At 35.9% G+C, this 25275-nt stretch overlaps 1 protein-coding gene and 1 long non-coding RNA gene across 5 annotated transcripts in view; one reads left to right on the forward strand and one right to left on the reverse strand.

Annotated features, from left to right (window-relative positions):
- The window catches only part of PRKN (parkin RBR E3 ubiquitin protein ligase), a 704427-nt gene that overhangs the window by 535254 nt on the left and 143898 nt on the right, over positions 1-25275 (reverse strand). The gene's annotated exons all lie outside the window — the stretch shown is intronic.
- On the forward strand, positions 849-3600 carry LOC113942925. The gene is made up of 3 exons (XR_003526111.1): positions 849-1249; positions 3091-3166; positions 3463-3600. It is a non-coding gene; the product is annotated as an uncharacterized LOC113942925 (long non-coding RNA).

The following is a 25275-nucleotide window of genomic DNA, read 5'->3' on the forward strand; positions in this document are numbered from 1 at the left end:
ATCTCACTGAATTTCTATCTCACTGAATTTCTATCTCACTGAATTTCACTTAAGAGTGAAGTTCTAGCAAGGCTTCTCCATAGCAGAAGCCTCCAAGAATATATGCACAGAATCACAGCATATGCCTTGAAAGGGCAAGCACAGGAGGTTATCAGAGGCCCAAAAGATTATTGTACAAACTGCAAATAGAAAATTACAACCTCTAGGATTTCATACCAATGAAAGAAACCAAAAAAGCATTTATATAACACAGATGAACTATATCGATACACATTCAGAACACAAAGGACATAACAAGGAAAATCATCAAGACAATTTCCTAAGGTGCACAAGTCTCCTTTAGGAATTATCTAACATTCCCTATTGATTACAAACAGAACTTAGGCAATTAGATCAGGTTAGACACTTAATTTTTAAATGGTTACAATGAGGAAAAAGGTACCATGTTCCGTTTATGGCCTTAATTTACTGAAACAGCAGCTTTCCAAAATAGAAACTACTTCTACTCAAGAAGACATACAAAGCCCCATAAAGGAGAGAAAATTTGATAACTGAATGCAAACTTAGAGAAAAATTCCTAAATAATTGCATTAAAAACTATGCTGATAAACTAAACACAATGAGGAGATATCTACTATTTAACACAGATACTATAAAAGAAAACAAGAACATTTTCTGTGTACTGAAAAGAATATGACTGAGTTTTTTTAGTCCTTTACTCTTTCAGTAGGGATGGGTAAAGGCACTTAGGATGACCGTGACCTAGTATCCTCCGAAAATTATTAGGTCACAAGCAGATTGCCTCAGATGAGAAGCTGAGTGTCCCATCAGTCCACGTGACTCCAGGAACCAGCAAAAAACACTTACTATCTAGTTTTTTCTCCAAGTCCTGCCTGAAAGGCACTTTGGCCTGGGTTTCTCTTTCCTCAGAATTATGGCATTTGTGATCTTAGAACTTTACCTAATTATTTCAAGTCAGATCTAACGTGGCAAGAGTAGGCAGCCAAGTAGCAGTTGTTTTGTACTCTAAAACAATAGCAGAAAATCAAATCTCTGGGAACTGAGACTACCATTTGAGTGGATCCAGTGTTTCACTACATATAGGTGAAACTGCTGTTCTACACACTTTCCAGGCTTCCTAATTCATACTATACATATTATTAATGGCAAAGTTGTAGAGGTGAAGCTTTCCCTACACAAAACAACATCATGGTATCCAAACCACAGCCACATTTCTTCATTTATAAAGGTATTTTGACTTTGCTCATCTCAGTTGCATCAGTTATATAACTGATCTGTTAAAATTTATGACCCTTCTAGCAATAAATAATGGAAGTTGTATGAAATTATTTCAGTCACAAACTGAAGGGAAATTCAATACTGTAAACTCAGTCAACTGAAAACCTGAATTTCAAATCATATGGCAAAATTTATTACAACGAGATGTGCAGCAGTTCTTCTATTTATTTTCCCCACTTCTATGCAAATACCCTCTTCAATCAATGCAACAACTTGACTTTGGTCTGTTTCAGAAATAAAATGCTTCTTACTCAGGAAACTTCCTTACCACACTCAGTACCTGCATTCTAACTTCTGTCACATCTGCCCTTTGAAAATGTCTATAGTGTCTCTAATTTTATTGGCTTCCCTGTGAATAAGGTATTGCTTGTATTTTTCCAATTTTTATAACAAGATGATAGTGAGAATTAATATCTGTTACTGGGAAGGCTAGCAGTATTTAACATGAATTTGGCATGAAAAGAAAATAATGCATGTCTGGGAAAACTGGCAAAATTTTTAGATATACTGAATGTACAGTTTTGCATCATTTAGGGATGTTTCCCACATATAGATCATCATTTCTTGTCTGCTTTCTTTCCATATTCTTCCTGATATAATCACACAGCTATAATAATGTTAAATGTTTAATACAGGAAAGTACTCAATAACTATTCAGCAATGGAAACATTTTAAGCAAAAGTTCACAGCTGTTAACCTAAAGAGATATCACTATTATCTTGTTATGACTTGTGAGTAACAAAATACGAAAATAAAATAAAAATTAAATAATCTGTATTGATGGTTTCATTCTTGAAATGTAAAATTCTGTGTGCAACTATAATCTGGTGCAGACTCAACAGGCAAATCATAGGTTCTTCTGTGACATTCCTTCTGTCCATACTTCACATCTCATCTATTTCTAAGGCATTATCTTTTAAGCTTATGTTTTTAGTAACGTCTTTGGACTATTTGTTCTCACAGTTTTAGAAAATACGTTTAAGAAAATTGCTATCCATTCTCAAGATAGTATTCTATGGTCTAGGCATGCACACTGAGTGAAAACAGATTTCCATATGTGCCAGGATATATTTCCAGTGCTGGTAATCTTTCCTTATTCTGCGTAATTTTCTTTACTAATTGATTTTTGTATCCCAGTGTATTGGTAGAATATTGCTAATTATGTTATCTGGAAAAAACAGAAATAGGCTTTTCCAGGAACTACAGCATTTAGGAGAGTCTGACTTCCCAGTGTAATATCAAACTAAACTATTAGGCACACTATTAATGAAGATTTTTCTTCATAAAAAAAGCTAAGAGATTTCTTCTCTAAACATGCATAGGTTCAATAAAAAAGAGATGTTATTTTCAATCTGCCTTTGATGAGGAGTTATGATAACTTGGAAAAGGGTACTTTAACCATAAGCTGGCATTATACAGTTTATTCTTTCTCAATTAAATACGATAGCTAAAAAACAATTCTAAGCTGTTAGGTGCTCAAACACTGCAAATTATCATCTCCTTTTCTTCTTACTAAATAAATATACTTAGCTTATATATGGAATTCTTAAGAATTCGGCATTTAGTTAAATATTGTTCTCACCAACTTTTATTTTTAACTTCAATGAAAGAAGACAACAGGAAAGGTTGAATTCTTTTGGAAATTTTCTCTCAATTGTATCTATATCCCAGTCTGGCAGAGGAAAGAGTAGAAATAAAAGGCCTATTTTTATATTGCTTTAAAAAAACAGCAAACCTTATTATATTAGTTGGTGGTGACTTAGTCTTTCCACATGTATAGAAAATTTCCAGGTTGGTAAAAAAGCAAGGAGCAAAAGAACTATCCAGCAAAGCGCTTCACCTTGACTGACTGCACCAGGTCTAACAGGTGTGTAGAAGTCCTAACCGATACACAACAGGTGTTTGGAGGTGCTTTGGAGCTGCAGGGAGGGTACTATTATGTACAAAAAGAATGAGAAATAGGTCAATGACTGCTGGATGAGAAATCTGACTTCATTAGATTGGAAGTATTGTAAATATCACAGAATTAACGAGAAAGGAGTACAGTTAAATGAAAATCCTACAATAGAAAGAGTTTCTACATCATGAGTAAGCCTGTTTCTTCATATAAAAAATTTAATAATCCCTACAATCTCAATGCAAGACAGTTTATTCTACTTTTAGGACTCTCATTACAGAGCATAAAATGGATTAAAAACTGTTTTGCAACCAAAAATGTATCTGCTTCACAAGTTACTGAACGTGAAACAAAGCTAAGGAAACTGAATCAAAGGACAAAATCCGGACAACTGTGGCATTGACAATGAGACACACAGTTGTATTTCAACAGTCTGTGAAGCCAACACTTAATCGGTAAGAACAAAAGTAGATTTTTAAATCTATAGCATGCAAAACAAAGATTCATTTGTAACAATTATATTGGTTTTATTTCTCAGGATCATTCTCCTCCCATTTTTCAATACTATTTGAAAAAGAACGGGAAGCAAAATATTTTGATCAATGTAAAGCCTTCTTCAGGATTCATAAAGTAAAAAAAAACCATTTATTATAATTATCATATTCCTAGGGCTCCTAGGAACAACCGCAATAGTGAAAGCTATCAAGAGCCATTCTTTATTTCATTACTTTTCCCTTGTCTTGGAATGAGCTCTTTGTCATCTTACTGCAGCAAATCAGATTGTTGTGTTGGGCCTTCACCCTTGATTTCATAGAAACAGGGTACCCTTGTCTTTGAAGTCATTATCCCAAAAGATTGCTGCTTGTATTAGATTCTATTACTTTTTTTTGTTATTAAAAATGCTACATTCTATCAAATGACAGTAAATCTAATTCAGAAGACATTGAGCTGACATCAAAATGCTCTGATTAGGAACTCCCTATTATAGAACTAAGAAAACATTAAGGATTAACATTTGTTTGGTTACACACTCTGAAAGTAGTCTTAATCCTCTATTCAAAACTGAATTCACTCTTTACAAATGAAGACGAGAAACTTGCTGTTCATGGAAGTTATAAAACTCAATGAGATTTTCATGCTCAATTATAGAAAGACTTTTGCTTTTGTGTTTTATCTGGCTAAAAGATGGATCTTCAATCACTCTAGTATATTTGGGGGACGTGCTCTCAAGGTTATTATCTATAGTAACAGCCAGTACATACACACTATCAAATGGACAAGAAATAATCTCAGAAATAAAGAAGAATTTCTTAGTTCAAATGGAACTAAATTAGTCTTTTATTAGCATGAAAACATTTTTGTATAGTTTTCTGGTTAGACTGTACTTTCAGCATAGAGTAATATGCCAAAATTTCTAGATGACATTTTCTGTATAAAGACTCAAACACTATAGAATAACCTTTAATATGATCATTCTGAATAATTTTACAATTTTTCTTCTATTTAATGATTAATTTGCATTATATGTTTTCCATATTCCCCACATTTTCATTATTTGAATTTTCTATGAAGTGAAAAACATTGAAATATTTTCTGCTCATAGCATGCATGACTATTCATCTCACAGAGCTCCACTAAAACTTTTCAAAGTGATGAACAAGGACAATGGATTAGTAAGTAAAAGGCTGAACAGAAAAGAATACAAATATAGAAAAAAAGCAACAATCATCTGTACACGAAGAACTAATCTGTTTGAAATGCCAAAGAAACCACCACCATAGTAACTGTCAAAGACATTTGTCAATTAGAACTTTAAATCAAGGTCCTATACTATTGCATATAAGCAACTGTATATCATATTAGTCCCTATCCTCCCTTTATTCAATGACTAAACTAGTAAGTTTCCTTAGTTCTTTGTGTTCATCTGAAAACCCAAAAGTATATTTGAAAGCTGTTCTTACACATTGTTTATGCTTCATTTTCTTTTATCTTTATTTTTGTGCAGATCTATAGAAAATTAAGTTTGGCTGTCAATTTTGATATACCTGCTGTTTCTTACAGTACTCTGAAATTTAAAAAACAGTATTGTTTTCATAGTCTACTCTTACATACAAATGGAAAAGAAGTTTGAAGTCAGTTTTTATCACTGAGGTATCTTCTGAAGTTTTTAAGGAGCAATTCCTAAAAAGAAAATTACTGAAAGAGCAAAATCATACTGTGAGCAATAGTGAAGCTTTCCTGAAGTGCTCAGTACCTAATTCTAATGCCACCTCGTGTTCTGCAAAAATTTCCAATAGTGAAGCAACTGAACACTACTGTTACTTAATGTCTTACCTAATTTACCAGAATGAGATGAATGAAACCATTCTGATTTTGCTTGCTCCTGCAGTACAGCATATAAATCTCGTTGGTGAAAAGCCACTTCATTGCTATGTCATCATACGCTTCCCGGTAAAAGGGGTTAGAGAAATGAATTCATATACGAAAAGATTCAACCCTTCTGTTTAACTTAAGGTTTCACTCTCTGAAGAAGAACAGGTTTTTTTGGAAATGATGCTCTGAAGAAGATGCATGTACAGTGTTTGGTACCAGTCAAAGTTACATAATGACGTATCTTTCCTGATGCTTAATGAATTAAATGAAGAACAAAAAAAAAAAAAAAAAGGAATACTTTTACTCTTTAAAAGTACCTTTAACTAATTTTGATGTTTATTGTCAGTATATAACAGCTGTCATCATGATACTTGCCACTGATCAACATCTCAGAAGCGATGTGGTTGATATACAGTCCTTTTGTCTATATAAAATGATAAAACTCTTAACACAGTTCCACACAGAAAGATGCTTCCATCCATCCCAACTTCAAATAGAAAAAAAGTATTATGAAATTTACATGAAAATGAAGAATTCAAGTACTTCAGAATCCCTTCTATAATTCATTTAGATAGGTAACTAATTGAATTTCATGCTGCCATAAATTTTCAAAAGGTTACAGATTGAAAAAATCAAGCCTATGAATAACTGTAGAAGTTGTCAGGTTTGAAGCTGGCGATTTTGGTGGTCAGGATGGGGGCAGCTGGAGCTCTGGCTACCTAACAAGTTGTGATAAATAGCTTAGACACTTAAGAGACTTTAAAGAGAAAAGAAGTCTTTCTCTTTCTAATATGAACTCTGGAAAGGGAACTCTGGATAAGAGCCAGCTCTCCTACTGTGTTCTTCTGAAAAACCCACCTAACCATATTTTTGCCTAACCAACTCAGTTTAATTTAAATTACTATTGTTCACAGTTCAGCAATGCTTGAACCTCTCAGCTGAAATTTGGGCTACATTTTAGTAGATTGCTCAGAGAAAAAAAAATTACACAAAGAGCCTGCAATAGATAAGACACTTGCAAAAACACAAGGCACAGGGAAAAGTCAGAAAAAGACAAATGGTAGAGCAAGTTTCCAGGTCTCCAAGAAAAAATTACTATTCTTATGCCCATGCTACTTCTTCCATTTTTAGAGGATAATGTTGACATTTCAAAGACAACAATTCAGATTCATACTTCCTACAATCACATATAAATGAGGAATTTCCCATCTCTCTACCTCAGAACGAATGTTTCAAGCTGCCTGAATGATCAGAAGGTCAGCAGTACACAACCACAGTTCCTGCTTACATTATTCTCACAGTTTGGAAACTTATCTTTGGAGCAGTAGGAAATATTGAAATGAGTACTTAGAGCCTCCTGCACCCTGCTATGATGGGTGATCACTATGACAGATCTGCAGCTTTGCAGTTGCATACTGTGTGGACAGAGAGATGCATACATATAACTTTTTAAAATTAAGAATGAAATCAATGCTGCTAGTGAAGGAGGCTGAAAGCAATCCTACAGAACGTCAGATACACAGGCTGGTCTGCCAAGCAAAACACAGTGGGGAAAAAAAGCAACAGAATTAATGAATTAGTTATTGGATCCACAGACTCACATTTAGCAAAGGGCTCAAGTGGTCAGAACAAAATTGTTAGTACAAAAACCAAAGGGAAGGGAAGTCTCTCCTAGTAATAATATTTTTAGCATGTTGTGAACAGAAAGAGGAATATAAAAGCATTCCCTTTCACTTTTGTATTTTGCATTAATTTCCCCTACTTTTCTTGACGATTTCCTTTAGAATGACTACCATAACCTGTTACAAAACTAGATATTTTGAGGTGTTAGGAGGAAGTTTCCTGAAAAAATTATCAGCAGCAGTACTTATTTATCAAAAGCAAAAGGAAAATCATTACATAAAACGGTGGCTTTCCCTAAAAGTCTACAGGAAGACTCACAAGAATAAAATAGTGGTTTATAACACAGCAGTTATAACTATCTTTTCCACATCCTAGGTTAGTACATGACACTAACTTTCATTTGGAGAAAGGAGGGTGTAATTCATTTTCTCCCTGTAATTATCTGACATCTTGTAAATCAACAAACTTCAAATGTCAAAATCCATTTAGATCAGTGAGAAAGGAGTGATGCCATGAAAATTGAAAGGGATCTCAGGAGGCACTACATTAAAACACACTGCAGGAAAAAAATCAAACTACAAAAATCTAAAATATTTTTTACTCTTCCAACTTCATTTTTTTTTTAACCTATGCTTATGAAACATAATCAAAGCCAACTCTCAAAGCAAAAAATGGTAGGACAGATATCCTGATTCTAATCATCAACAGTACTTTCTTCCTTTCTCTTTCCACTCACGAGCCATTCCACTGATATTTTAATTTTTTTTCCCTCATGAATGGAAGTTGGTCTTCATGATAAAGAAGATAAATGGTAACTTTTAGAATAAAATATTGTGAAAGCTCTGAGCTTTAGTGAAAATTAGAAGCAGGAAAGAAAGTCCAACATTTTAAAAGAGCTTTTCATCACAACTGAAGTATTTTCATAAGAAACTTCGGCATGTCACTCAGTACCTTTGAAGTTGGCTGCAAAACAAAACCACCTATCTTATTAGCTGGGCAGAAATGCCTTTCAAAGAGTGGTGAAACTACGGCTTGTAGACGACAGTCAGACTGGAAATGCCTGCATTTTTGTATGTATTAGTATTTACTATATCTAAGATTTTAGAAGTAGGCTTAAGTTGTTTAGAGACATTAAAGAACATTCTTCCTTTAATCGCAGAGCTAATCTTGTTAGCTAGGTGTGATGAATTGATGACATACCTTGAATGAGTATTTGTAGAGGAATCAGTCAAAAGTATTCTATTAAATTTTGTACCAAATGTATTAAGACTCTTATACCGAAATCTACTATTTTCTTCTGTTGTTAATGTCTATGTGCGTAGCTAAGGTTAAATATCCAAGTCACACTTCAAGGCAAACAGAACATAAAATCATAAAATGAAAAAAAATTGAGAATATAAAATTAGGGTTCAAGTATCATTTCTAGACAGAAAAGATGCTATCGAATGAATCTATGAAATCACATCCAAAGCGGTATTCTACGAAAACACTAAAGACATGGAAAAAGAATCAAAATAAACCATGAAGTGTTTCAGAGAATATTATTAAAATTACATTTTTCTTAAAATTTAGCTTTTAAAAATAATTTATTATTTATTAAAATACATAGCTGCCATTTTATGTCTTAAAACAAGACTATGTAATTTTATGGGATTGCATTCAATGAGAATGTCAGTACTTGTCAATGACACTCAATTTTTACACGCAATCCTTTAAACCTGTTCAGAAATATTTTAATATTATTTCAATTATTGTAGCTGCATTTTTATAGTACATTAAAAACTTGTTCCCTCTTGCAGTAATTGAATACATTTCTTATAAGAAGATTGTGATGCTACCTATGAATATTTTTTTAATCAGTACCTACAAAACTATTTACACAGCTTATTGATAAGACTCAAACACTATTGAAATTACCACAATTCAAGACAAATGGGGCCTTTCCATAACTGCAATTCAATTGGAAAGATATTTAAACGTTAAAGGAAGTTCAAAGCATTTCTTCTTCCTTTCTATTTTGTTTTTCTGGAGCACTAACTAAGCAAAAAAAAACCAAACCAAACCAACCAACCAACCAACCAAAAAACCACAAAAAAACCCACAAAAACCCCAAACAAACAAAACCAGAACAAAACAAAACAAAAAACCAACCAAACAAACAAAAAAAAAAAAAGAAAAAAAATGTTCATTCAGATCAACCAAATATCCAGGATGGAAATTTTCATTTACAAGCAAATTAACTTTCTACAATATTTCAGCAGAGTCAACAGCAGAGGCAATGAGGAGTCTGATCTTGCACATCTTTATCCACCTGAAAGTCAAATTAGCATGAGTATTTACAGTAACAGGTGCTTTGAAAGAGAGGAAATGATCTTTTTCATACATCCTTTGAAAATAATATTGAATTGAATGTACACTTAGTGATCATAGGATGCAACAAGTTAGTAAACAAAGACCACCTTGTTCGCCTTAGAAATGTATGCAGAGTTGTGGAGTTGTCTGTGCAGTTTTTCCTGTTAATTTGACAGGTGATTTGCTGTCCACAGCTCCTTAAAGATATTGCAGACTGGTTTTTGACCAGGGAATTGATGTCAAAATCAATTAGTTAAGCAAAGTTTCTCTTTTTTTCTCACTGTTAAGTAATAGCTAATGAATAGATAGGTGGGGACCACATGCAGGATATACAAGCCAATGTGCCAAAAAGTTAAGAGAAAATGGCCTTGAAGATCAATAGATACACTGTCAATTGCCTGTAAATTAAAATAGGAAATGAGACACAGAGAAATACACTGGAAATCAAAGACTCCTTTCCTTCTAAATCTCCAATGTACACAAATTAAACAAAAGCAAGAAAAAATGCCAGCTGTTCAAATAAATTACAGATCAACACAAAGGAATCAAGTAAGTCCAGCCAATGCACACTGCAGCTGTCTGCAGACACCTAGCGAGGAGAACAAGCTGTTTTCCAGCAGCTAACAGTCTCTGGGGCAATTTATGTAAAAAGTACCAACAGGAAACTGAATTATGAGCTTTCTTTTCACTTATGAAATGAGAAAACAACATAATTCTTGCTCTTTATCCTTACTCATTTCAGAAAGTAATGTAACAAAGCCAAATCCACACCTTTATTGGCTTACAATCTTAAGTGCTATACGAGAAGGTAAATCCCAGAAAAGCCTGGTAACTCCACTGGCCTCCTAGAAAACATAAAGGGTAGCTATTCATTCATCAGACAAACAGCTGGACCTGAAATATTCAAAGCTATTAACTTTCATATTTTATACTAATGTGTGACCAAGAGACAACAAGCTTAGGAGGTTCATTCCAGCACTTCTGTAATTAACACAAGCTCCTAAGTTACCAGCTATGTGTTACTAGGTCAGCTCTGTCAAAATGGTGACCAGCTGGCAAAGGAATTGCAAACTTCAAAGAAAGCTCTCCAATATCCAATCGCAGAATAAAAAAATACCCACTCTTAGTACCTTATCTTGGAAGCTCACACTGTTTAGATGATGACCTTTACAGGATTACCTTAACATGGAAGAAAATCAGTCCCTCTCTGAAGTGTTCTCAAATTTGTAACAGAAAATGGCTGCATGAATGACGTTTATGTTGGAAAAAAGGAAGGAAAGAAAAAGGCTTAAATGTCTCCCAGCATAAGTTGCAGCTCTGATTTACTTTCAAAGGAGCGATGACAGCCAACCAGCAATTTACAGTATGCAACACAACACTCTCACTCCATCGACTAGGGCAGAATGCAGCTTCCAGCTTCTTATTCTTTTTTTTTCCCCTTATAAATTTCCTCATTTTACCAATATGAATAGTCTGACTCTTTCAAATATTTCCTTTGTTCTCCGCCCTCCCCCAAACATCCTGTTCAGTCTGGCAACAAAGAGAAGTTTAGAGAAAATGACAAAGATTTAAAAGACACATTTAAAAGCAATAACTGCTGTTATCCTCTATTTATCAAGCACAGGTGGAGAGCGTAGAGTAGATATGTCAGACAGTTTTTCAGTCTTTTTATAGAACTAAAACATTTCTTATGCTGAAAACATTTAGCTATCAGCCATTTATGTATTATTATACTTACTGAATCCTCAACAGGTATGGAAAATTTTCAGCTGTTCTAGAGAATTAAGAAAAAAACTCTTCTATTTGAGGATATTAAAGATATACTATCTTCTTCCTAATGTCAGCTTCTGTTCCTGTGATTCAAAACCCCAATTTCTGCTCTTACTGCTGATATATTGCTTTTTGCTATTCTATCACCATAGCCTGGAATACCAAATTTACTTTAGATAGCCACAGAGTCCATGTACAGACCAGCAATCTGTGATCCTCTAAAATCAAAATAGCTTATAGGGAAAAAAAAAGGCATGAATAATGTGTCATCAGTTAATTATTTTCTTCTAAAGTCTTTTAATTACAGTAAGTAGCCCTGCCAGTTGTTTTTAATTCCCTCCGGATGCTGAGTATACAGCAATAAAAAAAACCAAAACAAACATTAAAACATGAATCAGTTAAATTCTGAAAAACAAAATTAATCTTGGGTATGGATAATATGTTATTTGAAAGCAGTTTCACAATTTCTACCACTAATGTAGTGCTATCATTAATCACAGGTTTTATTATGTAATAGAAGATGATCCTTACTAGTTTTCAAACATTTATATAAACAGAATACATAAGCTGTATTTACATTAGCATTCTGGCTTAAAGTATTGAAGTTAGTTTTGAAAAGAATCACTTCACTTTTTCAGGTTTTAGTGCATGGGTCAGATTTCCAGAGCAGTTTTTGTGCATGTTAACTGGAGTCTCTGTGAAGAAAACTGAACAAGGTGTGCACAAAATGCACTTCAATCCCCTGTCAGCCAGTCCCTTGGCTGACAGTTTTGAAATATATGTGATCTAGAATACCTCAGTCCATGGCCCAGAGTAAACCTAAACCCAAATTAAAATCCCTGAACCATATATACTAAATACGTTGGTGCCTTAATACAAAATGTTTGACCTACTGATCCCTTGCTATCCCACTGAATTATCTGTTAATGTAGACAACAGTTATGCAAGACTACAGAAAATACGCTAGCATGTTGCAGAACGTGGACTGAAATCACACAAAGCATCCTGAACGCAGAATGTTCTGAACATTGTTAGTCAAGCCATGGTAGCACTCTAACAATATCATAACATTTCCATTTGCCTTCTGGGAATTGTTTCACTTGTATATTTAGCATAAAAATCCCTGTGTGGTACTTTGCATTTTCAGCTATCTTAAATTTAGGTAGCGTTTCGGAATATGCAGCAGATGCCTATAAAATATTCTCATACTACTCCTACTAGCAACAAGGGTGACATTTATTTACTGCATTTCATCATTGTTCAAAATAACTAGATGTATCAGGCCTATTTATTTGTGACCGATGATATATAAACAAAGCTCCTGGGATGTTGTGGCACTTCAGGGCCAATTTGCAGCAAGGATCAGAAAATTTTGCACCTCTTCAATGATAGTGAGAGCTTGGAGATGTAGAGACAGCACAGGCACACATGGGGAAGCTGTGCAAAACCATCATACCCTCTTCAATCTTTATTGCTTGTACAGTGAAAATTTTATAACCTCTTCTGCTAACAAAGTTCTTCCTTTGAGACTGCAATCATAGCTCCTTGCAGATGAAAAATCACCAGGCAGTAAGAAGGACCCTGGAAGGCCAGGCTCAGTGGCTAACATCAGGCTCTGTACACAGGGCTGGCCTCACTGTGGTGCAGTGGACCAGGTTGCTGGAATGGGGCTGGGAGCAGTGGGGCCAGACCCCCTCGATGGGGAGCTGGCTTTCACCCACACCTGAGGGGCTGCAGCCTTGCCTGTGCTCGGCCATGCATCTCCTGGACCCCGACTCACAGCCCCAGACCCATTTCAACCTGCTACACTGCTGTAGCTCGCCCAGGCTCGGGGACAGCAGCCTCACCACTCCCCCGAAGGGACTCATCCACATATTGGTATCATGTGTTAACTACCTCACAGAAACACACAGTCTAAGAGAGAGACTGACATACTTCTAGAGTGTCATAATAAAGGCCAAGCTGTTCCTATCAGTGAAATCTCAGGCTAAAATCTCTTGAGGTTAAAAATCCTGAAATTTGTAAACTGATTAAGATTTACAGTGTTTTCAAATAACCAATAAGGTGGAAGGCCATTTGAGCAGAGTGTAGAAGTCAGATGGGTGGGAGGCACAGTGTTGTGGCTAAGACTCTGGATACCCAGCATTGGTGAAGCTCCATCCCTCCAGACCCCTGGTCTCACAACTGGGCGCAAGCTGAGACACACTGAGACGAAAAACAGCATGTATTGGTTTGACCTTCATCTTGTAGGCAGGGAAAGTCAAGTAGTACTACAATATTTCTGAATGACCCATAACAAGATAACCAACTAGAAATAAGAAATTATTCCCTTTGCAACATTAAGGTAGAAAGGGTATAAAAATGCAAAGAAGCTGTTTCTGGTGAAAAGAAACCAGCAAGACTGATTTGTTTTCTAAAGAAACATTTAAAACATTTACTACTGGACTTCTTTTTCTCTTGTATTATGTTTCCTCTTTGAAAAAGTGTTTTCAATTCGCCTGAAGCAATTGTCAGGAGAGTTCTTTTATTCCTTATCTTTTAGTCTTCCTATCTTTATCCTGTAAACTGTTGATACTTGGATGTACTGTGCTTTTGTTCCTTGCGCCTCATTTTCATTAACAATTTTCTTCTAGTACTTAATGTGTTTCAGCTACCATGTCTTTGAGTAGCAAAAAGGGCAAAAGTCATCTCTTATTTTGCTTTGCTAGTGTCACTGTACATAGCAGCTTATTACCTTCTTGTTCAATTACAGATACTGTTTCAATGCCTACTATGCTTTTTAGCGCATTCCTAAAGTGTTGCTTTCTACATGTATACTGTTCTTAAAGACTTCTGCCAAAAAGGCAATCCTACCAACTTTTTTTTTTAAAAAAAAGCTTATTTCTTCTTTCTATTTCTCCAGATGTTTCCTAGTATTAAGTCTTTACACATTTATATGCCTTTGGGAATTTCAAATTTACATCCAGAAAAGGGTAACACTTGTAGGCCTACCTCAAGAGCATTCTAATTGCATTTACCTCAGGTAACAGCCATGATGGAAATGCAAGAGGCATATAATTTTATACACCCATTTGTTCAGGGAAGCTTCTTCAGTCCACACCAAAGCCTCTGCCCACACAGAACTGACACTGCAACTATCACCCGTGCTAGCCAGACACGTGATATGGCTCCAGACGTTACTGGCATAGTAACCCAGATAATGTGCAAACATACGCTTAAGGTCTTTATAGTGGAGTTTCAGAAAAATTTCCACTATAAAGCTGTTAGCTAATGACTGCATTTCCAAACAGTCTGCCAGTAGAAGAAGCTGACATCTCTAACTTGAAATGCCAGGTCAGTTAAACCTGGCATTTCATAAAGGGATCAATAAATCCATAAAGTTTGGAGATATTTTTTGGTATATTTTCAGTTTAGTAACTGTAGTCTAATTTTCACTGAATTGCCAACTAGGTGATTAAAAACGAATGAAAGATGAGCAAAGTAAATACACAACACTAAGAGCCAACTATGCTAGATGAAATTATGAATTCAGATATTAATTCAACTAATACACAAAATGCACATTCAATTATTATGATTTAATGTCTTATCAACTGAAATCCATCTTTACAACTATATGTGACTGGTAAACACTATGAAGGCAAAATTTTATGCAAAAACATAGAAACAAACAAATGAAGAACCTGAAATGTACTGAAAAGATAGTGCCAACAGAGTCCAGTGCCAACATTATTCATATACTAATCAATAGAAAGTAAAAAAAACAAGACACAGTGCTAGAAAACACTTGAAAAGTGAAAAAAAAAAAAGTCAGGACATTCAAAAAAAACAGAAAGAGTAGCCAAATATTATAAACCTAGCCCTGATTAAACTCTAATTTTGTCAGTAGTTGCTCCCTATAAGAAGCTAAAATAAGGAAGTAACTCTCACAACAAGCACAGAATGATTTAATCACAAAACGAGTTTCAAAGAAAAAGTATACTTTTTGGCTTTTCTATTTACATTTTAAAGAGTTTAAGTTTATATATTTTATTCAATAGATGACAAACTAGAAAAATCCATTACCATTTAATGTGAAATTTCATGAAAGCATCTCAGTTTAGTCTAACAACACTTCAAAGAGAGATGTTGTTAAATCCAATAAGTAGGATTACATGCAGATGTCAATCAATAGGTGCTCCATATCTATCTGTATTTATAAAAAAATTGAAATGTCATGCTTAATAATTACTTTTTAAATGTCCTTCTTATCTAACATAGCTTGAATAAAATTGTGCAGAAACGTTACGGTGTGCCTGTGCTCTACAGACTCACAGTAACATTAAGATATCACCTTTGGTTTCACAGTGCATTCATGTTTGTTAATGAAACCTATTTTTTGCCTTGAAATCCTGGGTATTTTGTATAAACACAAAAGTAAAAAGATTTAAAAAAAAAAAAAGTGTCCAGGCAGATCTAGGAGTAAAAGTAAAACCAAACCAACCAGACAAACAAAACCCCCCAAACTCCAAAACAACTATGGAACAACACAAATTTTCTTTAAAACATTGAGTCCATCATCAGCAAATTTGCTGATGACACCAAATTGGGAGGGAGTGTCGACCTGCCGGAAGGCAGGAGGGCTCTGCAGAGGGATCTGGATAGACTGGAGAGATGGGCTGACTCCAATGGAATGAAGTTCAACAAGGCCAAGTGCCGGGTCCTGCACTTTGGCCACAACAACCCCATGCAGCGCTACAGGCTGGGCACAGAGTGGCTGGAGAGCAGCCAGGTGGAGAGGGACCTGGGGGTGCTGATCGACAGGAGGTTGAACATGAGCCAGCAGTGTGCCCAGGTGGCCAAGAAGGCCAATGGCATCCTGGCCTGCATCAAGAACAGTGTGGCCAGCAGGAACAGGGAAGTGTACTCTGCATTGGTGAGGCCACACCTTGAGTATTGTGTTCAGCTCTGGGCCCCTCAGTTCAGGAAGGATATTGAGGTGCTGGAGCGGGTCCAGAGAAGAGCAACGAGGCTGGTGAAGGGACTGGAGCACAAGTCCTATGAGGAGAGGCTGAGGGAGCTGGGGTTGTTCAGTCTGGAGAAGAGAAGGCTTAGAGGTGACCTCATCACTCTCTTCAACTACCTGAAGGGAGGTTATAGCCAGGTGGGGGTTGGTCTCTTCTCCCAGGCAACCAACAATAGGACAAGGGGACATGGGCTCGAGCTCTGCCAGGGGAGGTTTAGGTTAGATGTTAGGAAGAAATTCTTTACAGAGAGGGTTATCAGGCATTGGAACAGCCTACCCAGAGAGGTGGTGGATTCACCATCCCTGGAGGTTTTTAAAAAGAGATTGGACGTGGCCCTTAGTGCCATGATATAGTAATTGGAGTTGGATCAGGGGTTGGACTTGATGATCTTGGAGGTCTTTTCCAACCCAATCTATTCTATGATTCTATGATTCTATGATTCTATGATTTACATGAATTGAAAAATTAAAAAAATGCAGACACCTTTTCCTTTCAGAGATGTCTACTTAGAATAGACTTTTCTTCTAGCTAAATAAGAAAGGATCCAAATGAAAGGCAAAAAGTATGTCAAAGTTCACAGTTAAACATATTTTTAAGAGGTGGTGTATGATATGGTTATCTGGTATTTGAAGTCAATGCAATATAATTGAGTTTGTTCTTCTAAAAATATTGGCATATTCACAAAGATAAAACCTTATGCAATCCAACAAGCTTAGTTTTTCCTGGAGCCTACAGTGAATTACAGCACTATAGTGGTAAATAAGCAAGCAAGCAAACAGAAGCTACTCAATTCTACCTCCTTTGTGGAAACCAATTAAACTGAGTGATCAGTAACTCCTTTCAGCGCAAGTATTTCTCTTAACCAGTCAAAGGGTCACACAAGTAGGCTTCTGGCCAATGTTCCATTCTGCTGACACAGCCAGCTTTCTATGGCTATATGTTTGTCAGTGATAAATGCCAGAGGCAGCTCGCTATTGAGATTTGACTGTAAAGGTACCATTGTGTATCAGGAACTTGCCCTCAAGGTGTAATGGGAAAGCCAGCAAAGTGCCAATTTTGCAGCTTTGCTCTTCTGTTTTTCTCCAGGATATAATTCAGTTAAATACATTCTCTGACAAAATTCAGCAATAAGCTATTGTGGGCTGTGTATGCTCTTTCATGGCTATCAATGTGCAGCACAAATGGAAAGTTAAAAAAAAAAAAAACAAATCCTAAACCACAATAACAAAGGAAAAACAGTATCGTGCATGTTACTTATAAAATCAGGATGCTATGGGATATTTAGCTGTCCTAATAAAAAGAAGGAGAGTGAATAGACTTTGTAGTGGTCAGGTATAGTCATCTCTCAGGTATCTCCCTGCTCAGTGTCTGGGTGAAGCAGCACTAGAGAACAGAAACCAAATGGGAAAGGAGCTGAGAGTGCACAGACCCATAGATGCCTCAGGGATGATCACAGTACACAAGCTCCCTGGAGTACCATGGCTACCGGCAAATTGCTTTATGCCCACAGAATATCTCACTCCAACAGACCATCTGAACAAACAGATGCTTTTATAACAGTACAAACAGCAAGGTAAAAGAAGACTGTGGGTTCAGCCAAACAAGCAGCATTTCTTGGAACCCCCTCTTACCTTACTTATCTGCCCTTCCCAGGAAGCTCATTGCCTGATGAGCCCCTGCTCTATCAATCCCATATTGAGAGACAGTTAGAAAACAATTCACTTAAAATTTCTTCAAACTAAGGAAATACAGAAATGTCATTTAAGTCTATTAAAAAGATAGAAAGGCTTTCCACTGCACACTACAGACAGCAAAACATACCAGTCCTACTTCATCTACAGATGTACCTTTTAGATCTACAATAGTGATTTACTCTAGAGGAATTACCAAGAGTTTCCACCAATGCTGGTATCACTTCAGCAGAGCCTCATATAACCTACAGCGGAGCCCAAAATGTCCTTCAATATACCTTACTTTCAACTGAGGTTACTGAAGAGAGGCTTAGGAGACTTTAAGATTCTTTTGCTTGGAAGAAATGTGACTGCTATGGACTGCCACGGGTATTTGAACTTCCCAGTCTTTGCTTGTAGTTCTAACTACTGTAATTTACATCCCTATGTCCCAAAATTTTGAGGACGTAATATTTTGCAAGGCACATTTTTCTGTGCCTTCCTGTAGGCATGCTTCTTCCAGTGAACTGGGACTTCTTTGGTTAGCCAAGACCACTGGTAAATGAATGTGACTCCATAAGCACTTCCACCAGGTCCCTTAGTATCCTTGGGTGGATCCCATCCGGACCCATAAACTTGTGGGTGTCTAAGGAGTGTAGCACAGCACTGACCATTTCCCCTTTTACTGTGGGGGCTTCATTTTGCTCCCCATTGCAGTCTCCCACCTCAGGGGGCTGAGTACCCTGAGAACAAATGGTCTAACTGTTGAAGACTGAGGCAAAGAAGGAATTAAGTACCTCATCCTTTGTCATGGAGATTCTCCTTCAGCCTCCTTTTGTTGCTGATGCATTATAGAAACATTTTTAATTGTCTTTTACAGCAACAGCCAGATTAAGTTCTACATGAGATTTGGCCCTTCTAATTTTCTCCCTGCATAACCTAAGAAAGCACCAGAGGTATTTAATTAACATCTATTTTATTCTATTACATCTTACTTGAAGCTGAAAATCATGCATGAAGAATTTTTTTTGAATCCTCTTAGTTTAAGCTAATCAAGTGTTTAGTGCTTGATAGCTGGAAAAATTAAATTGCAAATGTGTTCTTAAAAAGAAAAACTAATTCATTTATAATGAAAATCACTGGAAGAAAATAAAAAAAACCCCACAGTTATAGTATACATATTTTTAATCTCAGTTTTATATTTCACGATCCAAATTTACAGTGGGTCCTGATGCCACCGTAAACAACTATTTTTTTTGAAAGATGGAATAAAAGGAAAGATTTAATGTTTTTTGGTTATATATATACATAAGCCTACAGTAAATAATAACATCCAGCTTCACTGAATGCTTTGGCTGGTATTAAAGAATACATGTAGGACAATGTAAGTTACAGAACTAGAACATAATACCTGTTGTTTGCCAAACAAGAAAACAAGGTCTGCACAAGGCTTCCCAGGCATTTTTCAGCTGTGTATTTCATCAGAGGATGTTAATTTTTTTAATTAACTGTAGAAGAATACTAGTTTAAATGATTTGTTTGCAGGGACAGGTTTCTTCAGTCAAGAATGAAATTTCTGGTGTGAGATCCACGCATGAGCCATGCTGTGAGCCCAAGTTCTCACATCACCACCCAAATCAGCCTGTGCTCAGCAGCAGGTCACAGCCAGCTGTCTAGTGCTCTGCTAAGTCACTTCACAATCGATACCTGAAGTTTTAAAGTACCAGTTCTTGATCCTTTCTACAGCTCAGGGGTTAGGTCAGTCAAGTAAAAAAAGGAAGACTCAGATTCAGGCCCTGCTTTGAATTCCCTCCCACTTAATACTACCTGCAAAATCTACCTTAATTTGAATTATCAAAAGAAAAAGGAAACAAGAAAATATTCTGTCATATTTTTAACAAAACTGACTTTGAGATGCCCACAGTGGAAACAGTGCATACAAGTTTGATAAATGATAGGTCTGTGTGCAGATGGAAACTGCTTTGTGGAATTTGTACTGTAAAAAGAGGAGAGTTTCCTCATGCCTGCTCTTAAATGTTTGGAGTTTCTGTCTGTTGTCCAGACCTCTTTGTCAACACTGATAAACAGTGGTATTTTTCTCTTCTGTCACAAGACTCATGTCTGCATCAGGATTTTACCAGCATTACTGAATCACTTGTACTTTTATCCACTTTCTAACATACACAGCTATCCCTGCTACTTCCTAAAAGCAGAGTGAACCTCTGTGCATGTCTATTGACCAATTATTCTGTGTGTTAATTATGGGCTAGAAAAAAAAACACAAAATGAGAAAAGAATTTAAAAAGATAATTCAGAAGAAAATATAGGGCTAAGTGAAGGCAGTATGAGTATTTGTAAGGGAAAATTACAACAGAGATACTTATTCCAAAATACTTTTGAACCACTGCCAATCAGCCTCCTTAGATATCTAGATCATTCAACACCTGATGTTCATGAAACACACATCTTTCTGTTTTCTTCTCAGAAAGAAATAAAGATCTCCATTTTCCATGTGAATGTAAATGTATCAACCGTTAATACTGATACAGAACTTATACTTTCCCTCGGTGACAAAATTGCTGGTAACTGCAATTTAATTTATTGGTTTAGACTTCAGAAAAAAGTAACCACAATAATAGCAAATGACTGTGCACCAGTAACACTACTGACTTGTTATCATGCAGAAGGAAATTTGTGTCCTTTGTTACTTTCCCTTACCTATAAACCAGGAGTCAACGCTCCTTCACATGATGGACTTTATGAAAACAAAAAGTATCACAAAAAAAGAAAAGTAGCATTAAATTCATAGTATGCAAGTAGTGAATGAGTTTTTCAGATTAGGTGCCAAATTTTAAAGGGGACATGAAACTCAAATGAATTTTGGGAAGAACTGACTTATTACATCCAAATCCCAATGTCACTATGCATTCTTTGCATATCTCTTTTTCATTTCAGGTGGGTACAGAGTGTTTCTTCATATTATGCCTAAAACTACCTTTAAACTCCCTTTATACTGATAGACAGACTTTGATTTCCCTAGGTTTTGCATTTACTGCTTTCTGCATTAAAAATATTCCCAGCACGTATTATGTAAGTGGAGATACAACCTAATTAAGCCTGCCAGTTAGATGATCCCATTTTCACCTGATTATAACTCAGCACTTACTCCAGCCCTCCAACACAGTAGAAATCCATATCTCTGGACACAGGAACTAGAGTCTGATTAGTCAATAAGAAAGCTGTATCAATAGACTCTCTCCCCCTTCAGCATTAGCAGCAAACTAATTCACAGAGAGTCTGGTAGCTCAGGGGGGCAGCTGTTTAGTTTAAGAATTCAAGTCTCTAACATCCCAAAAGACACTGCCAGATGAGGTTTTCAGTAGTCCAGTCTATTGCAGCTTCCTTCTTCAATCTCTTAAAAGAAATTAGGAACTGTCTGCAATAGCATACTTTATAAGCACACTGAAGTTGCAAAGTCCAGCACTTGCAACCTGGGAAATGCCAGACTTACACAGTTGACTGTGCAAATTTAATTCTCTCCTTGCTACTCTCGTATCTACATATTGTGATATAAATTTTAATTACCCCATTGGATACTGTTTTTTCCACAGGACATCACTCAGCCCACCAGCTAATGCAGACAGGCTGAATTAACATTGTACCGACAGTCATAAAAATGCCATTTTCAACTTACAAGTACTTGACTTTGCAACCAAAGTTACATTCTTTTGACACAAATCTGAATAAAATTTGAATTATATAAACACACATAGATTTGAAGGAATAATGCAGCAAGAGGGAGATGAATTATTTATATGTGACTGGCATCAATGCAATTAATAAAAATAGCAGGAGGTGTTAATATCTACATGGTTGAATATGCTTTGCAAATACAAAGTCATCATCATAATTTAGATATTTCAAAACATTTCACAACGTTTGTTTCACCCAGAACATTATTACTTGTGACCTTAACCTTCCAAGATAATCTGCAGAAACTGCAGTACAAGAAAGATAATGAAGACCAACAAGGAAAACTGGTACACACTAAAATGTGCTCCTTATTATTCAAGTTTAGCATAATCTGAAAAGGGAAAATATGTCCTTTTGTAAAAGATGAGTGGATGCCTTTCTAAGATGCACTGGGGTTATAGTAGCATTAGTTTTACATAAATATCTGTACATAAAAGCTGGAACTGAAAAAGAACCAGAAACTGACCTGAGAGATGCACCAATGTCAAAAGCTCCAGCCCTGTGGCATAGTCAGTCAGCCAGAAAATTGAGGCTATATTTAGTTCACATTTTCATGCTTTTATTAGCAAAAATCATCTGTGGTTAGAACAATCCAGGTTAAATTTGTTATTTCAGATTAAATGAGTTTTTAACATGGTATTTGCTTATTTATGCACAGAAGTGAGTCCAATGTTTTCTCCAATTTACAAATCTCCAAATTCAAAGCCATATAACTGATGTTACATCAAAGAGTTCCTTTTGTCTCATCACTTCTTGCTATGATGCATCATGTTGTTATTAGCTGCACTACCATAAAAAGAAAATTATGGAAATGTAAATAAAAATGCTCTCATTTAGAAAACAAATCCCCACTGTTCTGTTGTTTTATAGACAGTGCTGAATTCAAGCATTTCCTTTCAGAGAACAGAACTCAGTAACAAAGATCTTTCTTTTTTTTTTTCCTCTTGCAGTAGATACTTTTAATCTCAACAGGTTCTGCTACATACAAAAAACTTGATTAACAATAAATATTCATCAAGTAGGTAAAGATATAATCATGTGATTTTATTGGCTCTATAACACTGAACTGATTACTGCTTTTCTTTCTGGTTAGCTGCTCTGAAGGAAGTTTTCTAACAGTTTCTACAAAGCCAGCAAGAATTTCTAAACAAGTAGCCGTCTTTTTTATTACAAATAGAACTACATTATACAGAAAGTCTTATGTCACAATCATTCTACTTCCTTTTTAAAATAAATTGTCCCATCTTCCAAGCTGCATTTAAAAAAAAAAATCAATCTGAAGCACAGGAGACTGGATTCAGTCTTCATTAATTGCTTCCATGCACTGCTGCTCCCTGGATTCACAAATTTGCCCTGTCAGCAGCAAATCTAGAATATTTTTCCTCAGCCAGCCTTGCTGTTTCCTGTTCCATTTCCCCGAGTCCAGCCCCACCGTCAGCTATCAGCCACACAGTTACAAGACCAGTTCTTTCATGATTTCTGAAAATACAAGTAGAAAATCTTCACTCCTCTTTGAAAAAGGACAACTCTTTTGGGAAGCAAATTTAATGCAGGACATTAAGTAAACTCATGCTGTCATTAATGCAAATACCAAGTTCATTATAGCAGATGTTTCAGCTGAGGACTGTTACATGTTAAAAGCTAAAAACAAATGTGCAGAGCATTCACCATTTGATTTAGTGTGTCTGGTTCCAGGCTTACAAACCTGAGGCAGAAGTGGCTCCAGGCATCATTGCCTTGTCTGTATGTAGCAGGGGCAGGCTTCTGTCTGAGACAATCCTGAAACACATCCTGCACACAGCCTGATGAGGATCATTTTTATCAGCACTTAGACATGTAAAGATGTTGGTGAAGTACAGAAGGCAAAAGCTACAGCTAATGCAGTTAGAGACTGAAAAGAGCTCTAGTAAGGTAATAGTAAGAAACCTCTACCATATTGCACACGTTATTACAGAAATATCTTCATTTAGAGGAGTCAGTTTATGTGATTCTAATAAATTATAAAGCTTTCTCTCAGCTTTTCAGTTCTGGAATGGACCTGCTTTTGGTGTCTTAACACAGAGAACTGCAGGTAAAGCCCGTTATCAGGAACAGTGATTTCTAAAGCTCTTGTCATTCTCTATCCAAAGCTAGAGCACGAAGTACTTTCCTCCCTTTCAGGCCCAAAATAATTTGTTGTAATAATAAATGTGAACAGTAATTAAAAAAAAATAGAAATAACAAACTGTGTTTAAAAAAAAAGAAATAAAAAAATCCACACTATGTTATCTCCCTCAATCTTGCATAGCCCATGGTATAAGGAAGTCCAACAAATACTACTTTAGAGAGCAAAAGACTTTGTCTTAGCCTTATTCACATGGAGATGCAAGGTTCTTTCTTTTGTGCTTAAAAAGCAGATCCTCTGCCCCTCCTGGAATATGCCAGCTAGAAACCATTTTAGACAGTGGTCAAATACAGAAAATGTTTTCTTTAAAATCAAAGTTCCAGGTATGAACAAGTGATTTACGACCCTACACATGACAGAGCAACAAACATTTATACAAAAAATGTGACTCAATATGAAATATCTGTTCACAGAAAAAGGCTAAAGAAAGAAGCACCAGAAGCACAAGAGAAAGAAGCTGTGATATATATAAACCTGGAAAACAGAGTTAAAGGAACAGTTCAAAAGGAATCTGCACTTTAAAGAAAAAAATTTTAGCAATTTCATTTAATGTATAATTTCAGTTGACTGAAAGGATCTGGAAAGTCTTGCAAACATGGTTACAAAGGTTTGAACATGTACTTGGCTCTTGTAAGATCAGCCTCACACGGAATCCTAAAATTTAGGTCCATGCTCTTGCAGCACCCTAGCAGCACACAAGCGAACAGGGTAACACTTGCTACAAGAATTTCTTACTATCTGACACTTAAAACCTCCCTTTTGTCAAACATATACTCAGTTATTTCTATTAAGTTCATTACATTGAGTACTTCACAGAATCATTAAAATTTACTCCAATCAGTGAATTTTTTCTTGCAATAATTGAGTAAATGAAAGTATTTTACATTTACCAGTATAAGGATGTCTCAAAACTAATCCATCCAGAGTGGAGTCGAGGATTTAATGTATAAAATTCAGTTCTGGGAGAGCAAGAAAGCATGGCTGAATTTTCTTTTTACACTGTGTTTGCATTTATAGTACTGTAAAAAAAGAAACAATCTAATTTTATTTTCATAACTGAAAACAAATTCTCAGCTGAGGAGCTTTCATTGAGCCATATATAACAAAATAACTCATCGATGAAAATAAATTACTGCACAATCAAACCTTTTATTTTTCCTGAACCACTCTAAGATCTCACACTTTCTACCTGTAGGAATAGATACTTCTCATGAGAGAAGAAAAATCCTACTTCTTTTTTTCTGCTATAGAGATGACCTGCAAAGAATAAATACTGAGGATTGTTTTGTTGCGTTTTTTTGTTTCTGTCAGAGAAAGGTTCCTTTGGAAACTACTCAAATTCCATTGATACTTTTTCTTTTCCAACAG

The sequence above is a fragment of the Corapipo altera genome, unplaced genomic scaffold (genome assembly GCF_003945725.1).
Source record: "Corapipo altera isolate COAL_440 unplaced genomic scaffold, ASM394572v1 2b, whole genome shotgun sequence".
Lineage (NCBI taxonomy): Eukaryota > Metazoa > Chordata > Aves > Passeriformes > Pipridae > Corapipo > Corapipo altera.